A 19,568-nucleotide genomic window follows, 5' to 3' on the forward strand; every position below is an offset into this window, starting at 1 on the left:
GCCTCTTGGAAAATAAAGTAGTAAGGAAGTAAGTAAGTTTATTTTTCAGGTATAGTAGTATCTCCATATTGTCCATTGCATTATGATCTCACAATTAAGTGTATCAGGAATATTAATGAAACATGAACATGAAAACTACAACTGACGATCACTTACTGCACTTATCAATGTCATATGCACATGCATGGGTTCTTTAGCTTTGGATATGAAAGGTAAAATAACAAACAGGTGCGGCAGTGAAATGAGAGATTTGGCAACACTGGAAGTAGGAATCACAAAACGGGAGTGATGCCACTGACCCTGATATTTATGTTCAGTGGAGATGCCATCATGGGCCAGTGAACAATGTGTTGTTGCCATGAAGGTGATTTACAAAAATGACAACTAAGCAGCTATGCAGTGTGTTTTTCGTACTCATTACAAACTCGCAAGTCATGCCCCTGTCCCATCAGCACATGCTATCAAAGTACAGGTACAGAACTTTCAGGAAATGGGTGATGAGGTGCAACAGAGGGATGGAAGTGCAAAACGGATGTGTACACTACAGAATGTTGCAAGAATGGAAGAAGCCTTCAGCCGAAATTCCAGGCATTCTGCACAAAAGCATGTGCTGAAACTTGACACAACAGATTGCAGTGTGTGGTGAATATAGCACAAAGAACTGCAAAACTACCTATACAAAATTCAGATAGTGCAAAAAACTGATGCAAATGAGCTCCTGAAAATACTATTCTTTCACCAGAAATTTTTGGGGTTCATGAACAACCACACACGTCTGTGCAACAATCTGACCATGAATGATGAGGTGTCAGGCTTTGCTGACAAGCAAAACTTTAGCGACTGATCACGTGAAAATCCTGAAATGCTTCATGAAACACAACTTCAGTCATAAAGTGGTGGTGTGGTGCAGTATATTAATGTTTGGAATTGTTGGGTGCTATTTTTTCTAAGACAACTGTGCTAATTCTGGTACCATGAATACGAAACATTATGTTCACATAGTGAAACACACCCTAATGTGACAATTTCCTGATCTTCCTGTAACTTTAGAGACATTCTTCCAACAAGACCATACCTTGCAGCATTCCATTAACATGCTACAGAACATCTTTCCTGGTCATCTGATCTCCAACAGTGGGGACATTTCCTGGCATCTCAGATCTTCCAGTGGACCCACCAAACACCATCCAGGAACTGAAGGACCAAGTTCAGGAGGAAATTAATTGAAGTTCAGTGCCAGTCTTGCAAGATGTGAAGCCTAACTTCTTTAAGACATGAAATGTGTGGTCAGCTACATGACATCATTTCAAGTGATTGTCATCTTGAAGTGCAAGCATTGTAAACTGTTATTTTATTTCTTTTCTAGCACTGTGAATAAATTTTTACTGGTGGTGGAGGTTTCAAGATCATCCATTTCACTGCCATACATGTTAGTAAGAAAATTAGAATAAGTGGCAAGTATGAGGAAAAAGTTAAGGAACTTCTGCTAAGAGATGTATAGTTCCTTAGAGGTGGAGAGGGGAGAGGAGGGGAAGAAATGAAAAGAAGTCTTAATAGTGTGTGTGACTTTAACATGTTGACTGCCACATGCATAGTGACGGATGTTTCACCACCAGGCCAAACCAGGCACACAGTGTTACGGGTGAGGCTCTGCTATGACCTCATGGCAGTTATCATATAAATGGAGATTCCAGTGTCTCAGTGCATACATTTTCTTTCTTAATTTTCACTCTTGCAAAGATAAGCTGTTAGTAGGCAAGAGGAAGAAAGAATGAGGGAGGAAGATAAGAACAAAGAATTAAAGGAACTCTGTGTACATTCTTGACAAATGCAGCATAGAATTGTCAGTGCTTACAGACAAACAGCACTGCATGAAATAACTGCAGAAATTGTTGTGGGACATGATGAATGTATCCGTTAGGACAGCATGGTGAAATTTGGTGTTAATGGGCTATGGCAGGAGACAACCAACAGGAGTGCCTTTGCTAACAGCATGATATAGACTGCAGTGCCTCTCCTAGGCTCATGACCATATTGATTGGACCTTTTTTTTTTGTCGTCAGTCTACTGACTGGTTTGATGTGGCCCACCACGAATTCCTCTCTTGTGCCAACCTCTTCATCTCAGAGTAGCACCTGCAACCTACATCCTCAGTTATTTGCTTGACGTATGGACCCTAGATGACTGGAAAACTGTAGCCAGGTCAGATGAGTCCCTGTTTCAGTTGGTAAGAGCTGAAGGTAGGATTCTAGTGTGGAGCAGACCCCATGAAGCCACGGACCCAAGTTATGAACAAGGCATTGTGCAAGCAGTTTGTGGCTCCATAATGGTGTGGACTGAGTTTACACAGATTGGACTGGATCCTCTGGTCCAGCTGGACCAATGGTTGGCGAAATGGTTATGTTCAGCTACTTTCAGGCCATTTGCAACCATTTATGGACTTCATTTCTGTGGATGACAATTGACCATATCACCACACCACAATTGTTCATGATTGGTTTGAAGAATATTCTACACAATTTGAGCAAATGATTTGGCCACCTGGATCACTGGACATGAATCCCATCAAGCATTTATGGTACAAAATTAAAAGGTCAGTTTGTGCACAAAATCTTGCACCAGCAACACTTTTAAAATCATGGGTGGCTGTAGAGGCATGGCTCAATATTCCTGCAGGGAACTTCTAATGACTTTCTGAATCAATGCCACATAAAGTTGCTGCACTACGTCAGGCAGAAGGTGGTCTGACAATATATTAAGGGGTATCCCATGACTTCTGTCACTTCAGTGTATAAGGTGAACAGAAACTGGAAGTTCTGGAAGGCCATATTTTCATCTAAAATAAACCAAGAAATACATTATCCTAACATTATCTCTGTAACGAGAATTTGAAATGTGTGAGGTACCAGGTATGAAACATCACAGGTGTTAAAGTCTTAGTCCCATTCCTCCCCCCCCCCCCCCCCCGAGTTCTTTCTAGCAGATATAGTCTACCATTTTCATTAACTGTGGTGGCGCACTTTCTCAATTCGTTTGTTAGAAATCAAGGAATATGGTCTTTGCCCTTGAAGTCCACACAGGAAGAAATGGCATGGTGAGTAGTCTGGGAAGATTGTACGTCTTGTGGCAGTTACCTTGAAAAATACAAATAGGGAAAACATCTCATTTGAAATTGGTTACTCCATGTGTATATTAGCATGGGGTTAATTCATCATGCCTGTGGAAATTTTACTTAACTATTCGTGATGATTCCTTCCCACAAGCCCTCATCCCATTCAGTGGCACCCCTAAAAGTCTCATGAAACATCTTACTTATTAGATAATTATGATGTAGATGCATTCTCTGCATGTCATTGAGGTTGATGTTGCAGGAGACGAATGAAATTCAAATCGGCATCCAAATGCCCATCAAATTGGAACAACACTACCATGCATATTTAAGAACTTACCTGTAGTTATAAGCTATATCTGGCTCAATTTACTATCTATGCAGTTAGATACTAATGCCGAAGGTCCAAAATGCATTCTTTGAGAGAATGTACTTATGTTCATTGCCCGTGAATTCATTGTCTTACGAAATTTTCCACAATGTGTAACTGGAGAGCATCATTTCAAATTGCATAATGACAAAAAAACTGATTACCTGTAACCTGGGAAATTTTTCACAAATTTTAAAATGTGAAGTTGTTATGTTTGAAATGTACTTCTAGAAAAGTGAAATCAATTTTGCAATTGTGTTCTTCATATTTAAGGAAAATGTGTCAGTCTTAATACGCCATGACTAAATACAAATATAAAAATTAATGAGGTAAATACATAACTAAGTATTTATTTTTGTTACTATTGTAGAATAATAGTGTTAATGATGTCCTTTTTGGTGCCATTTGTCTTTGAAAACGTTTTTATTACACAATAAATATGGTCACATTAATCATTTCATATCAAACTCAGCATGTCTTTCTGGTAAATATTTTGATTTATGCTCTTCCAGTCATCCCCAAAATGTTTAGATAGTAAGTAGTAGATTCATATCAGTCATTTTTGCTTTGCCTGTATGGTGAAATCACTGATGGTTCTCCCCCTGCATGTCCGGGGGTAAGAATAGGCCCTAGGTATTACTGCCTGTCAGGCGATTAAAAGGAGTTTCCCACGTTTCGGCCTTTATGTGACGGTCCCCTGTAGGGTTTTGAACTCCATTCTTCAAAATTTTTGCGAATATCAAGCCAATTGGGGAAGGGAGCCTTACATGGTGCATAATGTCCATCGTGCATTGAAATCTTTAGCCCACTTCCTCATTGTCGCATCTCAGTCCCGCTCATTCCCCATCTCTTGGGCGAGGACACCTTCCTGGATGTGTTTTCCACCACGCATTGTGCAGTGTCGCTTTCTGTGTCGACGATGACCATGGATTTCTTTGCACATGATATCCAGCACGGTAGCCAGTCCGTTGTGGTGGGGCCGCCATGTACCGTGTTGGTTGTAGCCCCCTGACCACACAGGAATCGCTCTGCTGATGCCTGCGCCATTAAATCCCCACGTATGCCACGGGGTAGACACCCATCCCCCTGGGGCATCGGGACGCCTGGCAATGGCCGTCCTGTCAGGTGGCCTTTGCTGTGGCTAGGTGGCACCTGTGAGTAGTGCCCTTGGTCTGAGTTGGTGGCATCAGGGTGAATGACACGTGATGAAGCATAGTCCATCATCTCTTGCTGGTGGTGGTGAAACACTAGCAGTCTCTAAGCGATCACAAGTTCAATTCAACGCACAGAAGTGCGACGCCAAATCATTCCCCTTCTTGGCCACACGATGGAAGGAACATCAGGCTAAGGATGGCAGCGGAACTTATTCGCCATGGTACCTTGTATGTTCGAGAGCTGATGGGCAATCTTTCATGACGATGAAGCCTCGGTTTTTTGTGGAGCATTTGGAGTGGTGGAGGGATTGTCCAAAACGAGATGTGGGTCAGTCTTGATCAAAACAGTATCCTCAGCCCAGTCACCAACATTACTAGCTTGTGACAAGCTGGCGGATGTTTCTGTAACCATCACGCCCCATAAGAGCTTAAATATGGTCCAGGGTATCCTATTTCATAAAGACGTTCTTCTGCAGTCTGGCGATGAGCTGGGCCCCAATTTAGAGTGGCGAGGTGTACAGTTCGCTCCTGTAGTCGTTCTGTTGTGGTACTACTGAATTTGCAATGTGTTTCTGAAAATAAATCAAAGATATACTGAATGAGTGAAAAGAACAAACATAAGTAGAATAACATCATTGTATGTCAAATTAGAAAAGAATTAAGTATGTACTGATTAGTAACATGAATTTTGTGTGTAGAGTACACCACTCCATTGCCAATGAAGCACCTAGGAGTGAAAACTGTTGCATTTGAGCAAATATTAAGCTGTCAAATGGTGAAGCATATAATCAGCTAATCTGATAACATGTTGCATTCACAATGTAAATGGGCAGCTGTGGACAGTGATGCTAGTGTTTACCAAGAGTCATTTTATAGGTGCATCTTCAAGGCCTTAAGCATTTGTGACGAAGCAAGCTGGGATCTCTTTACTTCGTCTCTTATTTTTTCCACCTGCCTCCTTAAATTACTTTTATTTTAATTTTTGCCTAGTTACCTTTTCATGTATGAATATAATCTGCATTTCCATAAAAGAGAAATGCTGGCCCTCTGTCTTAAGGAATATAGCACGAGGTCTAATTTTGTGCCTACTTTTGTATATGTAATTAATTTCCTAATTTATTTTGACCATTCCTAGTTAAATTTTTGTTATAGGGTGAAATCAGTAATTGTTTTGTGACAGATTCTATTGTTGACTTATAAAAGGTTTGTCAAAAGTATTGTTTGTGTAACTATATTAATTTCATTATTTAAACAAATGATTCGGCCTAATCTTCGTGGTAGAAGGAACTACTAAAAAGAATGAGTTAAATTTTAATTGTAATTTCTGTAACTTAAACAGTGAAAATGTAAAGCTTCAGTGCCTATTATTGTGAGGATATACAAAAAACTGATTTTTGGTGCTGAGACAGTCGGTCCATGGCCGATTTTCATACAGGAATTATGTATTCGTTAAATTAACAACAATCCATCAACTTAACAGTGGAATAAGTGTAACACAATGTCTGTTCAATTTATTTGGGAAATAGTGTCGCACACATCTTATTATTCAGCAAGAACTGCCTAGTTAGGATTTTACTGCTCATAGATATTCAATGGCAAACTATTGCAGCAATATGCTGATGTTGCCTGCAACCTATTAATGAGGCTTTTCAACATTAACCAATAGTTAATCAGCCATATAATTGTGTAATATTGGGCAGGTTGTGAACAGTGAAAGTAAAGAACTGTGAATCACAATTGTGCAACTGTTGGCTACATCATTTACAGTAGTCAGTGTTGAGCTTCCACCCACTATTTTTCAGCCAGTATAACAATGCAGCACGCCGACACAGAGGACTATCAAGGAAGAAATAAAGCAGGCAAACGTCACACATTCTAACAGCTCCTTCACAAGATATACATTTACTAATGTGGCTTGACATAAATAAACCATCACAATTTCGAAAGAATAGTGATTCCTTCTACTCATTCACCATGTTCTGTACATCCCACCAAGAAGGTGAACTTACAGGGCTATGGAACAAGTAAACAACCAAACATTGCTTAAGCCCTAAATTATATTAACAAGAAACTATCACAATACTGCTTAATAATAGTTCTGTCTCTGCCAGTTAAAAGTGTTCTAATGAATTAGAAAGAAATCTGCTGTTACTTCAGTTACGTTAGGTAGCTGCAGACTGTCTTAACAGGAACTTTATTAATTATTTTTCAAAGAAAATATTAACCTAAATCTGTTATTACATAGGACAGTTTACAACATACTACTTGCCATCCATCTAAAGGAGGAATCAAACCCTTGCACTAAGATAAGCAGTGGAAGGAGTAATCACCAAGAATGTTTTGAAATGGCTAAGATAACCAATTACTTGCTGTATGTTAGATGGGAGCTTCTCAAATATCTTCACACCATAGGATATAATTCCTAAGTTAGATTTCTGTCTTGTATTGATGATGCATATCACAGTTCAGCTTGAACTGATTTTTCACAGCCACACTACAGTTCTTTCTTGACACCTATATGCCCACTATAATGACTGATTTCTTTTACCCACCAGACAGCATTCTCAGGTGCAGTATGATGCACAGGATGGGGAGAGCCAACTGTTGCCTTATCATCAGATGGTGCAGCTGTGGCCAGGCGTGAACTGTACATACTTCTCACTACATTCAGTGTGTACATGTTTTGTTCTCTGGTCATAGCTACATGAGCCACAACAATGCTGGAAATATGCAATAAATATGTCCCATCTGATAATAAATTGCTTGTGAATTCAAAACCGGTCATGGTAAATAGAAACTGAAGAATAAAATCAAAGGTGCCTGGCTGCTGGAAACCTTTACACAATTTTAAACCTGAACTTAAATTGCTTCTTCTGGCAACATCTGCCTGAAGACAGGTATTTAACAAAAACCTTGTGGCATAAGACTAAGATTGCTTGGGCTATTTAGAACTAAATGTCAATATTCCTTCACAGTAACATGAGCAGTGACAGAGACCAATATGTTCATTATTATTACTTTCCAGCCAGTGAGCTAGCTGGTAATCTGTAAGTAGCTAGAATGTAGACACAGAGTGTAAAACCAATGTAACCTACACCATTTTGGTACAAACAGACCAATGATCCTTGGAACATAGCATTATCTCTAGTTAGACACACAAACTATATCTGAAGAACAAAATCAGTCTCTATAAAGGGATCTACTGCTCTAACTATTATAAAAGGTAGATTGGCAAAATAAAATCATGACTCCAACCACCTGTTTTGAACAGTAATGTCATCAACATGGTTTAAACTATTTCAAGCAGCCGGCCGAAGTGGCCGTGCGGTTAAAGGCGCTGCAGTCTGGAACCGTGAGACCGCTACGGTCGCAGGTTCGAATCCTGCCTCGGGCATGGATGTTTGTGATGTCCTTAGGTTAGTTAGGTTTAACTAGTTCTAAGTTCTAGGGGACTAATGACCTCAGTAGTTGAGTCCCATAGTGCTCAGAGCCATTTGAACCATTTTTTTATTTCAAGCAAATACAATACGGTGACCATGACATCACTTATTACAACTGCAAACAAACATAAATAACATGTGAAGTATTTAACTTCAACAACAGAATGAAACTGACAGGAGAACTGAATGACGGAGGTGGTTTCGGGCGCGGACAAATATACGACAGTAAGAATAATGACATTACTGCAAAACAAATATTTGCCCAAAAATCAAGCACATGAAATCCTCAAAATTTAACACAAAAAAATTACAAAAACAAAATTTATTGGTGTTGTAAATTTCGATATCTCAAATGAGGACTACAATACCAGTAACCCATACACAACTAAAAAACTCAACACCACAATTTTCACCTACATAGCTCCAACAAAGCCCTCGACACCAGGAATCAACATACAACTCTAAAACATGGTGTTGCGAATTTCACTTCACCCATAATCCTCAAGCAAAGGTCTTGATATCGTGAACTTGCACCCAACTCCAAAACTAGATGACACAAATTGACCTATATAGCACCAAAAAACAAAGCCCACTGTACAAAAAGAAACACACTCAAATGCTAAAATCTATTTTCCACACTTTCACTTACTCTACCTAAAGCAAAGACCACAGTACAACAAACCAAACCATGCCCACATGACTAATATCAGAAACATATTCTAATGGTACATCAATAACCATGATATCAACCAATCACAGCCCAACACAATTACCACACACTGACAAGAAAAATCCCAAAATTTATGAAAAATTGGTCATCACCAATTTCAATATACACAAAGAAACTATAGTCAACAAACTCATACCATACATAGTGTGGTATCAATGTTCGATACCACACTTGTTAGGGGTTGAAGTTATTGACCACAGTCCATATTAGTATCGTTGGACCCGCGAGTTGCGACCAGCGCCGCTCCGTGGCTTGTATCAAGTTTCTAGCGAGCTCTCATCCACTCTTGCTCGGGACGTCAAGTAGTAAAGCCTTCAGCTGATAGGAAGCAACCTCTAACAAGGCACTTAGTAACGTATGGCCCAAACGAGGCCTCAATAGCTATCTGTTTATAATTATATGTACGCAGCCAAGAAGAATCCTGTACAACCAGCTACGTACAATATATATTATTTTTTTACCAACGACTTTTAATTATTTTTGTCGTTGCAGATCCAGACCATTCAACCAGCACGTTATCGACGTTACTGACAAACCTGCTGTGATTTATATGTTTCTATTTAGCATTGGCCACCAGTCAACACTGGCGACGACTCGTTCGTCGTCGTCATAACAATTGGCGACAAGGTTAAAGGTACAGATTTTTTGGAAAGCAGAACAGTGAAAGCAGCCTATTTATACATGTTTACAGACTATATACCCGGCTGTGCCACCCATCCTCTCCGCATGGTGTGATTGTGAGTGCATGACATTTTTTCCTACTCCCATTCGTGATTATTTGCTTTCGTTGTGATGGCAAATCCAGAGGCAGAACTGTTACGATTACAAAATCAGCAGCCCAACGCACTACTGCACACGTTGGGACTGCTCGTCCAGGGACAAAAAGCTGTGCCACAAGTATCGGTTGCACAGGAGCCGGCCGTACAGCGGGTCACAGCCCCGCCGTTTCGCGCATTTGACTTCTGCGTGGAAAGCTGGCAGGAGTGACACATGCAGTTTTCACACCACCTTGCTGCATATGACACCCAACGTAAAACACGGCTGCATGTGCTTTTATCTTGTGTTGGCGTGGCATCGTACCGCATTCTCCTCAAACTCTTCCCGAGAAGTTCTCCAGATCAGCACAGTTTCGAAGAACTTGTTCAGGAATTAACTGATTATTACAAGGAAAGTGTGAATGTTGTCACTCAGCAGTACAAATTTTTCCGCACAAAACGTGCAACTCAGCAGAATTACCGTGAGTGGGTAGCCACTTTGCAAGGCCTCACTCGCGACTGCGGCTTTTCATGTTCTTGTGGCATATCATATTCTGACATAATGGTACAGGATGCTATTGTGCAAAACGTGTCCGACACACGCATTAGAGAGCAAATTCTTAAATTATCCAACCCCACTTTAGAACAAGTGTTGGACATTTTGGAGAGGCAGGACATTTTGGATTTTGCTGCAAATTCTTTTGAATCGCCTCCCCCTGTCTGTCAGGTTAGCAAGCTGGCTGCACGCGCATCACACATACATGATGCTGTACCAGCTCGGCACGCCTGCCCAATTCACTTCCAGGAAACAGACATCTGTTATGCGCTGGCAGAAGCCGCCTGCTTTGCGTTCATGCCCGCAATGTACTTCAAAGCATTCGCACCAGAACTGCCCATCGCACAAGGCCATGTGCCATTTTTGCAACAAGACGGGACATGTCCAGGCAGTGTGCCTCAAAAGACAAAAATCTAATGCTCCATATTACGTTTCCAGACAAAGTAGCTTCCACCGGAACGGTTTCCAAAATAAGACTTCCTATCACAATTAGCCATAAGCAATGGAAATAAATATTGTACATTCACCTCCAGTACCTGTGACATTGCCCAAGTGTGTGAATTTTCTTTGTGATGCCAGTGCAAGCCAACGTAAGGAGACCCGTCAAACACGATCTGCCAGTCAACACTGCTTCTCAGAATACCATTTTTCACTGATGGCAGAACAAACTTTTTGTAGACTTGAACATTCAGAATCATATGTTTCCTTTTCAGTTGGACACTGGAGCTTCTGTTACACTCATGAATCATAAAACTTATGAATTGCTTGGTTCACCTCCATTGAGTAAAGCAAATGTTACGTTAGCTACCTACAGTGGTCAAAGTATCCAGGTTTTAGGACTGTGCAGTTTGCCAGCGACATACCGTGGGCAAACTCAAGTGATTTCTTTTCATGTACTGTGTTCACCCTCATCTGTAAATATTTCTGATCTTGATTTATTTGATGTATTCTCCTTAATTATGCACGATGACATACTATCCATCACTAAACGTGTTCCCACCAACAGTGTTTCCGAACTATGTCAAGAGTTTGCTGACATTTTTTCGCCAGGTTTAGTGCGCGAGACAAATTTTCAGACGCATATTGAATTGAAGGACAATGCACAGCCTAAATTTTTCCACTCTCACACAGTGCCTCACGCGCTCTCTAGATGAAGTTGCTAAAACACTGCGTGCACTTAAGGAACAAGGAGTGATTGAACCAGTGACAGCATCACTATGGGCTTCACTGTTGGCTATCTTAACAAAACCATCAGGCAAATTGCGACTGTGCATGGATTTTAAAGCCGCCATCAATCCTCAACTTGTTGTTGCAACATTTCCTTTGCCACGTCCAGAAGACTTGTTTGACAAATTGTTTCACGGTAAATATTTTTCCTAGTTAGATTTGCAAGATGCATATCTTCAAATTCCTGTGGATGACGAATCCCAAAAGATTCTCGTCGTGAAAACGCATTAAGGTCTCTACAAATTTAAGAGGCTTCTGTTTGGATGAACCTCTGCACCTGCACTATTTCAGCAGTACTTACAGACTCTTTGTGCATCGATTTCTTCAGTGTGTAATTACCTAGATGACATCGTAGCTTCTGGTTCTACACAGCATGAACATTTGCATAATTTGAGATAGTTATTTGGAGTGTTACATCAGAATGGACTTAAACTCAATAAGGACAGGTGTACATTTTTTTCTGAACAGTTATCCTACTTAGGACACATAATAAACTCTCAAGGCATCCATCCAAGTCCGGATCATGTAAGAGCAATATCAGAGCTACCAGCATGCAAGACAGTTAAATAATTACAATCCATCCTCGGAAAGCTCAATTATTATCACAAGTTTTTGCCTCATGCATCATCTCTTGCAGCACCGTTACATCGACTATGTTGAAAGAACGTTTCGTTCAATTGGTCGCCTGAACGCAGCTTAAATTTGCGTTGTTAGCTATTACATAACCTCTTGGCCTCATGGTTGATGCTTCCGATTTTGGGATCGGAGCTGTTCTTGCTCACAAAATTGGTTTGCGCGATTGCCTGATCGCATTTGCATCAAAGCTACTCTCCTCTGCGCAGCGTAACTACTCGCAGATCGAGAAGGAAGCTCTTGCTTTGATTTTTGGAGTCACGAAAACCCACACCAACACGTTATCCAGATTGCCAATAGCTGAAGACTTTCTGTTCGACTCTTCCGAACAGGCTTGTATGTTCACTGGTGTGCAAAATGATGATGTAGTAGACAGTTTTCCTGCTGACTTTTGTCGTATAACCACAGCAACAGCTAACAGCCTAGTATTAAGTGTTGTTTTGCGTTATGTCACTACGCAATGGCCTTTGTCTAAAATTTGGATCGAAGAACCATTGGTTCGTCTTTTTTTTGTGCAGACGACTTTTTGTCCAACGTGGTGTCATCTTGCTCTGCACGGAGAACGATCAGTCTAGTGTTATTGTTCCTCGTTCTTTGCAGTCACCTGTGCTACGACTTCTTCACCAAGGTCATTAGGGTATCGTACAGACAAAACAGTTAGCTCGCCGTCACTGTACCTGGTTTGGTATTGTTGCTGACATACCCAAGATTTGTTGTTCTTGTTCTGTGTGTGCAGAAAACAATCCGCACCACCGCAGAAAATTTTCTCTTGGCCTAAGGCAACTTTGCCACAGAATAGCTTACATTTAGATTTCGCTGGTCCTGTTTGGGACACACGATAGTTAATTCTTGTTGATTCTTTTAGCAGTTTTCCATCTGTTGTTCACATGTCATCAACATCGTCTGCTACCATCAAATACTTGTCTTCTATATTTAGCATAGAAGGATTGCCACAAGTCATTGTCACCAACAATGGACCTCAATTTGTGTCTGCAGGGTTCAAAACCTTTTGTGAAGCTAATGGTATTCAGCATTTAACTTCAGCACCATTGTCCCCTCAATCAAACGGAGCTGCTGAAAGATTCGTTCGGACATTTATGTCGTAAATGTCTAAATTGATTGACTCTCATTCTCGTGAGGCTGCTCTTTTGTTGTTTTTGTCTTTGTACCGATCGCAGCCATGCGACAGTGCTTCGCAGGTGAATCACTGCAAGGTCATCCTCACAGAACTCTGCATTTGTTGCATCCCCCGCACCGTGTTTCTTTGCCATGGCAGACCCACAAATTCTTGCCAGATGATACTGTCTATTTTCGTCATTCCCACGGCAATCACCAATGGTTGAAAGGGTGCATCCTTCGCCATCTTGGCCGTGCTATATTTGTCATATCAGGTCCATCTGGTGAGGTGTGCAGGCATCAGAAGCAGATGTGTCTCTTTAGCCATGGGGTCTCTGCCACTTGCCCTATGTTTCCAGTGTCGGCGCCGTCGGGGCAGCCCCCGCAGGGCCCTCTTCCTTGCTCTCCTCACCCCTGGGTGCCAGCACCCGTAGCTTCGCCTTTGCCACACGATGATGCGCAAGCGCGGATACCATGTCTCACAGTGGAGTCGCCCGCAGTGCCAGCAACGCTGCGGTGACCAGATGACCATATGGACCAGGTGCCTTCAACTGTGATAGCACACTGTGAAATTCTGGTTACGCCATCCAATGCCGCAGAACAGTCTGCACTTCCTGATTTCCTTCTTTGCTGCCGGTTGGGTGCCCCGACCCGATGGAGGTCGACCCTTCGGTTGCTACCATAGTTGTAGAAGCGCAGATGCCTCATGTTGACGTACACCCTGGAGTAGGTTTCCAGGTGTTTCCTGTCTGCCGTTGGTCGGAATGGCAGGGTGTAGGTGGGCATGCCTCACCTGCAGTCAGGCTCCCCACCTCCTCGACTACATCAGCATGGCGTCCTCCACGTGGCAGTCATATGGCATATTCAACGGCCGTTCGCAGATTCGGAGGGAGGAATACGGTATCAACGTATGATACCACAAATGTCAGTGGTTGAAGTTATCGATTGCGGTCCGTATTAGTATCATTGTACCCATGAGTCATGACCAACGCCGCTAGTGCTGCTCTGCTGCTTGTATCAAGTTTCTAGCAAGCTCTCGTCCACTCTTGCTCGGAACGTCAAGTAGTAAAGTAGCATAGCCTTCAGCTGACAGGAAGCAACCTCTAACAAGGCACTTAGTAACGTATGGCCTAAGTGAGGCCTCAATACCTATCTGTTTATAATTATATGTAGTCATTGCAGATCCAGACCATGCAGCCAGCACCTTATTGACATTACTGACAAACCTGCTGTGATTTATGTTTCTATTTAGCACTGGCCACCAGCCAACACTGGCGACGACTCGTTCATCGCCATCATAAAACATATAATAAAAACAAAAATATCTCCCACAGCAACAAGTAATGACCTACTCATAAATATCTGTATCTTATTCACAACTGAAGAAAAAAGAAAAAAATTAAAATTAAATCTCTGACCATAAGAAACATATGCCACTAATATTTCCAAACATAAAAATGAATCCATCAGCCACAATGTGAAAATTCAAACTATCTCATTAGAAATTCTTCCAATAGCAACCTGAAACATTCCATTCATGTCAAACAACTCACTAACATACATCTAGCATAAGAGAGCACCCCCAAATACTACAACACATCATCTACAAACACAGACTCAGAAACATCAAACCTCACCATGACATTACCACCACATCACAGGTCTAAGCAGATGGGTGTAGCATCAGCACCTGACCTTGAGCAAATAATGTGACAGTAGCCTCAGATAGTAAATGTGAGGCGGAAAGCAAAAAGGGACCTCTTGTCGGAAGAGTAAAATTTTCAGTACAAGCAAAAACATTCAAGAATGTGTAAAATATCAATTTTCGTTTTTTTTATATATTATAATAGTTTACTTCATTCTGTACACACTCGTATTGATTTGAAACTTGTTTGAATAAAACAAGAGTCAATTATATCATACATGCAGTACTTCACAAAATAGCATCTCTTAAATTTTAGAAGCATTTTAAGGAGCTCAGAGTAATTTCGTATAAAAGAAAACCGTTTTGTGATTTCAATAATACCAAACAACACACATGGTCCTATTTTTGCGAATGCCTACAGATGTTGCCAATGTATAGTTGGTAGCCCTTAAAGAACAGCTGGCATTACAAATTCGTGTTTGCAGCTTGCTCAGTTTAAAGTATGCAATGTGTGAAGATAGAATTGTGAAAGCACTAAACAATATTGGTGTTGGTGGTGGTTTATATGATAAAGTTTATGAAGTATTTGAAGATTATTTTTCTGAAAGAATGCCAAGTAGAGACGAATCAAGTGATAAGGAACTGGAACCTCAAGGTGATGAGTCAGTTAACCTATCTGATATTTCTTTATTACAAGACATTCCGAAGTTTAATGAAGCCTTAGGTAACAACGATAATGTTACTGATAATGTTATTATTGAAATAGAAAGAAATGTTAATAGTGATCAAGTTGTAGATGAGAATGATGGTGGTGAAGACTTTGACCTGGTAGTAACTGATGACTGCACAAATTTAATTGACTCTTTTGATGCTGACAGAGACCATGCTCTCGTTTCAGAGTTTTTAAAAGCAGGTTGAGGGTGCAAAGAAGAATGTTGCAATTACTGTTCAGTTGATGAGTATTTGGAAATGCATCGTGAATGTGCTGAGATTGATCATTATGAGAACAATGTCAACACATTAGATCAAGTAATTTTAGGCCAATTGTGGTGTGTAACTTCAGATTCTTCTTTGACAGCTCGCAAACATGAAGTACAAACTGAGAGGAAACAATCATGAAGTAAATACTTAGTAAAAGGTCGGCATGTTTGTAAAAACACTTACATGTTTTCCAACAATATTAAAATTAAAAGACTAAAGCGCTGTAACAAAAATGTATAATCGTACAGGATTGATAGTCAAAGCTCATGGTAATGCAAGAAAACTTCCTAAGAATGTGACTTCTTTTTCTGATTCAGAGTTTGTTGTAAGGTTTTTACACAATTACGCAGAACAACATGCCATAATTTTACCAGGCAGAAGTAGCACTCAGTATAATGCAAATTTCAAGCTTCTACCTTCAAGTGATAATAAAGCCAAAATTTTTGAAACTTATATGGCTTCCTTTACAAATGATATGCCCGTAAAACCAGTATCAAGTAGAGTGTTTTGTAATATTTGGAAAGAGATATGCCCAAAAATAGTTGTCATGAAGCCCAAATCAGATCTTTGTGCATTTTGCCAACAGCATTTCACTTCAGGAACTGCAATGGCGTCAGTGCCTGAAGAAACTAAAATGGAAACTATTGAAAAAATGAGGTCCCATATACAACTTGTTGCATAAGAAAGAGTGTTTTACAAGGGAACTATCAAAAAGACTACAGAAAATTTTGAAGATGGTGATAGAAGTTGTGTACACTACAGTTTTGACATGGCCCAGCAGGTTCACATACCCAGTAACCCGTTGCAGCCTGGACCTATTTAGTTCTTGGTTCCATTCAGAATAGGAATATTTGGGGTTATGTGTGAGACTGTGAACAAACAAGTAAACTATCTACTCCCAGAAAGTGTAGGAACAACAATGGGATCCAACGTTGTTGTCAGTCTTTTCCACAACTACTTGAAAAACTACATTCATGGAGAAGACAATGTTCATTCATGCTGACAATTGTGTAGGTCAGAACAAGAACAATATCTTATTAGGATATCTTGCTTGGAGAATCAGTAATAACAAAAATAAGAGTATTGTTTTGTCATTCATGCCAGTAGGTCACACGAAATTTGCATGTGACTGGGCATTTGGACTTTTAAAGAAAAGATTTAGGATCACCTATATCTCTTCCATACAAGAATTCGCCGACTGCATTGAGAAATTTACATCTACAACACATGTTAACCCAGCTATTGCTGTTGGAAATGAAATAGGTGAAGTTGCTGTGAATACATATGACTGGCTAAATTTCTTGAAGGATAGTAATGCTAACAAAGTACCTCACATAACTAAATACAACCACTTTGAGTGCAACGTTAGCTACAAAGGTAGAGTACATTGCAAATTGGACATTGATGGAAATGAATTTGTGCACCGCATCTTCCCCAATGATAATGGACCCACTGGGTTTCCTGCTGCAGTAATTCCTCCAGGGATGACAAGACAACGAAAACAGTACCTTTTTAAAAACATCAGGACCTATTGCAAAGAGAACTACAAAGACATTATGTGTCTTGAATTAGGCTCAGAACGTTAACCAGAAACTCAAGACAGCGAAAGTAAAGATCCTGAAGAAGAACCTGACCAAACAAATACTCCAGTGAAAAAAGAAGGGGCGAAAATGCTCCTATTAAAGTGCCTTTAACCCCATTCAGATATTTTTTTTATGAACAGAAAATAAAGCCGTTTGGCAACTACAACATATGGGATCTCAGTAATCTATTTTGTAGGATTTGTGACTTCCAATTTCTTGTGGTTCTAGTGCCATTAATAGCTCCAGTATCAAAATTTTATCCAAAAGATGTCATAACATAATGTAAAAATATAAATATTATGCCAAAAAAATAAGCACGGGGCTTGCTATATTTTTCTCAACAAGGGGCCAATTTATTTGGTTTCAAATGTATTTTCACTCTGATGTGATATAGGTCTCAGGGAGTAATCCACTTATTGTGAAGTGTTAATTTAAAAAAACTACAAACCACTTGACAAAGGACATTTTAAGTGTAATATATATGCAGAATTTGTTTCTTAAATATGTAAAGTTAAGCAATGATAATAAAGTGAAACTTTAAAAGCCCATATCTCAAAACACCTCTTTTATGTCATAAATATTCAACCTGCCATAACTTCCTCAAATTTAGAGATAGAAATAAAATTTTTTTACAGGTTGTTCAAAATTTAATGCTGAATGTAAAAACCACAAAAACTCAAATTCCTAAATTTTTGACAAGAGGCCCCTTTTCGCTTTCCGCCTCACAAATATTGATGAGGCAATGACTGCCAATTGGCAAGAAAACAGGACTAAATTATCTAGAAAGTAGCTTAATTATTGTTCAGTGTGTGCATCTATTTGGGACAACCCAAAAAGGTCAGCACTGCCTGCTTTGCACTTAGAAATCTTTCTCGCTGTACTGGCCCACAAACAAGACTGACAGCACAATTTTATTGAGTCTGTCCTACAGCATATTCGTTTTAATCAGCGCAGCTAATATTGAAAAATTGTCTATTCTAACACTGAAATTCATATACTTACACCCTAAACCATTTACTCCCCACTGGTACTTAAGATTAACAATAAACAGCGAATTTTGTAGACGCTGATTTTTTGAATGTAAGCCGAAACATTCGCATTAACCCTTACCTACTACTTCAGTATCATGTTTTGCAAATGCAAATTTCTCACAGTATCTACTGTTTAGCTGCATGTCACCTTCTGCTTGTAGCAAGTTTCATCGTTAAACACTTCAGTGACTGAAAATAAAGTTCAAGAACTTCACTACTTAACAACTCAAAATGTTTAAATGAGAGTTAACTTTCAAGAAGCCTTCCAACAACCATGTAAACTGTAATACGTTGCATAGACCATAGCTTTGTACTCTTTATTATACGCTTACAACTATGAAACTAAATCTGCAGTTTATAACGTTCTCAGTACAACGCTGTACTTGCAGCTTGAGCACATACGACACATTATTAAATAAATCCTATACATTTATATTCTACGGGAAAATACGATATGCTAATCACAATCATTTTAACTGATCAAATTACTTACCTCCCAGAATGTCAATGTATATTACGTTTCCTATTCTCTCTCCAACAATTTTGCAACCCATTTTGCGTTCTGCTTTTCGTATCTTATAAATCGGAACAGCACAAAGCCTATGGCGAAGTTACCACTACAGTTCCATGAAGCATACACTATCTTGACCAAAACAATAACAAACACAGATATTTCCGCTGGCCAAACATTTCGTCTTCAAAGTTTATACTCACAACGCCTTCAAATGGATGTGGTAACTTCTGAGAACTATATCACTTCCCCTTGTTTCGCTGTTATTAAAGTCTTGTGCGATTCATCGCCAAACACTGTACTTGTATCACTTTATTACATATTTACAAATATTGCAAAACAAAGTAAATTGAGTAATTCAACGAAAGCTAGGTCCATGGAAATACAAGTGGAATAAATTTCTTTGCAATGGTTCGATACTCGTTAACTATCGATAGTTGTGCGCGTCAATCTTGTAGCCTATAAATACCGAATCTTCGGCGCAGCAGTTGATTGAGAAATTGGAAGTCCAGAAGAGTCAATAGTTGAAGCACTTGTCATAAATTTGTTTGAAGTGTGAACGTAGAAATTCAAATGTTGGTGTGGGAAACCACTTTAACTCCGCCTGCAGTTACTGTTGGAGTGAATTAAGTAGCTCTGCAGTTGCTGTTGCCGGTCCCAAGCCCGGAAAAAGGAGGAGGGTTGGCGAAGCGCAGAAGCCGTAAAAGAATCGACATATAATAGTTGG

General features: G+C 39.9%; 1 long non-coding RNA gene across 1 annotated transcript; it reads right to left on the minus strand.

Moving 5' to 3' along the window:
* Positions 1-3,883: 3,883 nt before the first annotated feature.
* Positions 3,884-19,087, minus strand: LOC126249549 (uncharacterized). The gene is made up of 2 exons (XR_007545610.1): positions 18,824-19,087; positions 3,884-5,205 (listed from the first exon to the last, which is right to left on the minus strand). It is a non-coding gene; the product is annotated as an uncharacterized LOC126249549 (long non-coding RNA).
* Between the last annotated feature and the right edge of the window lie 481 nt (positions 19,088-19,568).

The sequence above is a fragment of the Schistocerca nitens genome, chromosome 3 (genome assembly GCF_023898315.1).
Source record: "Schistocerca nitens isolate TAMUIC-IGC-003100 chromosome 3, iqSchNite1.1, whole genome shotgun sequence".
Taxonomy (NCBI): Eukaryota; Metazoa; Arthropoda; class Insecta; order Orthoptera; family Acrididae; genus Schistocerca; species Schistocerca nitens.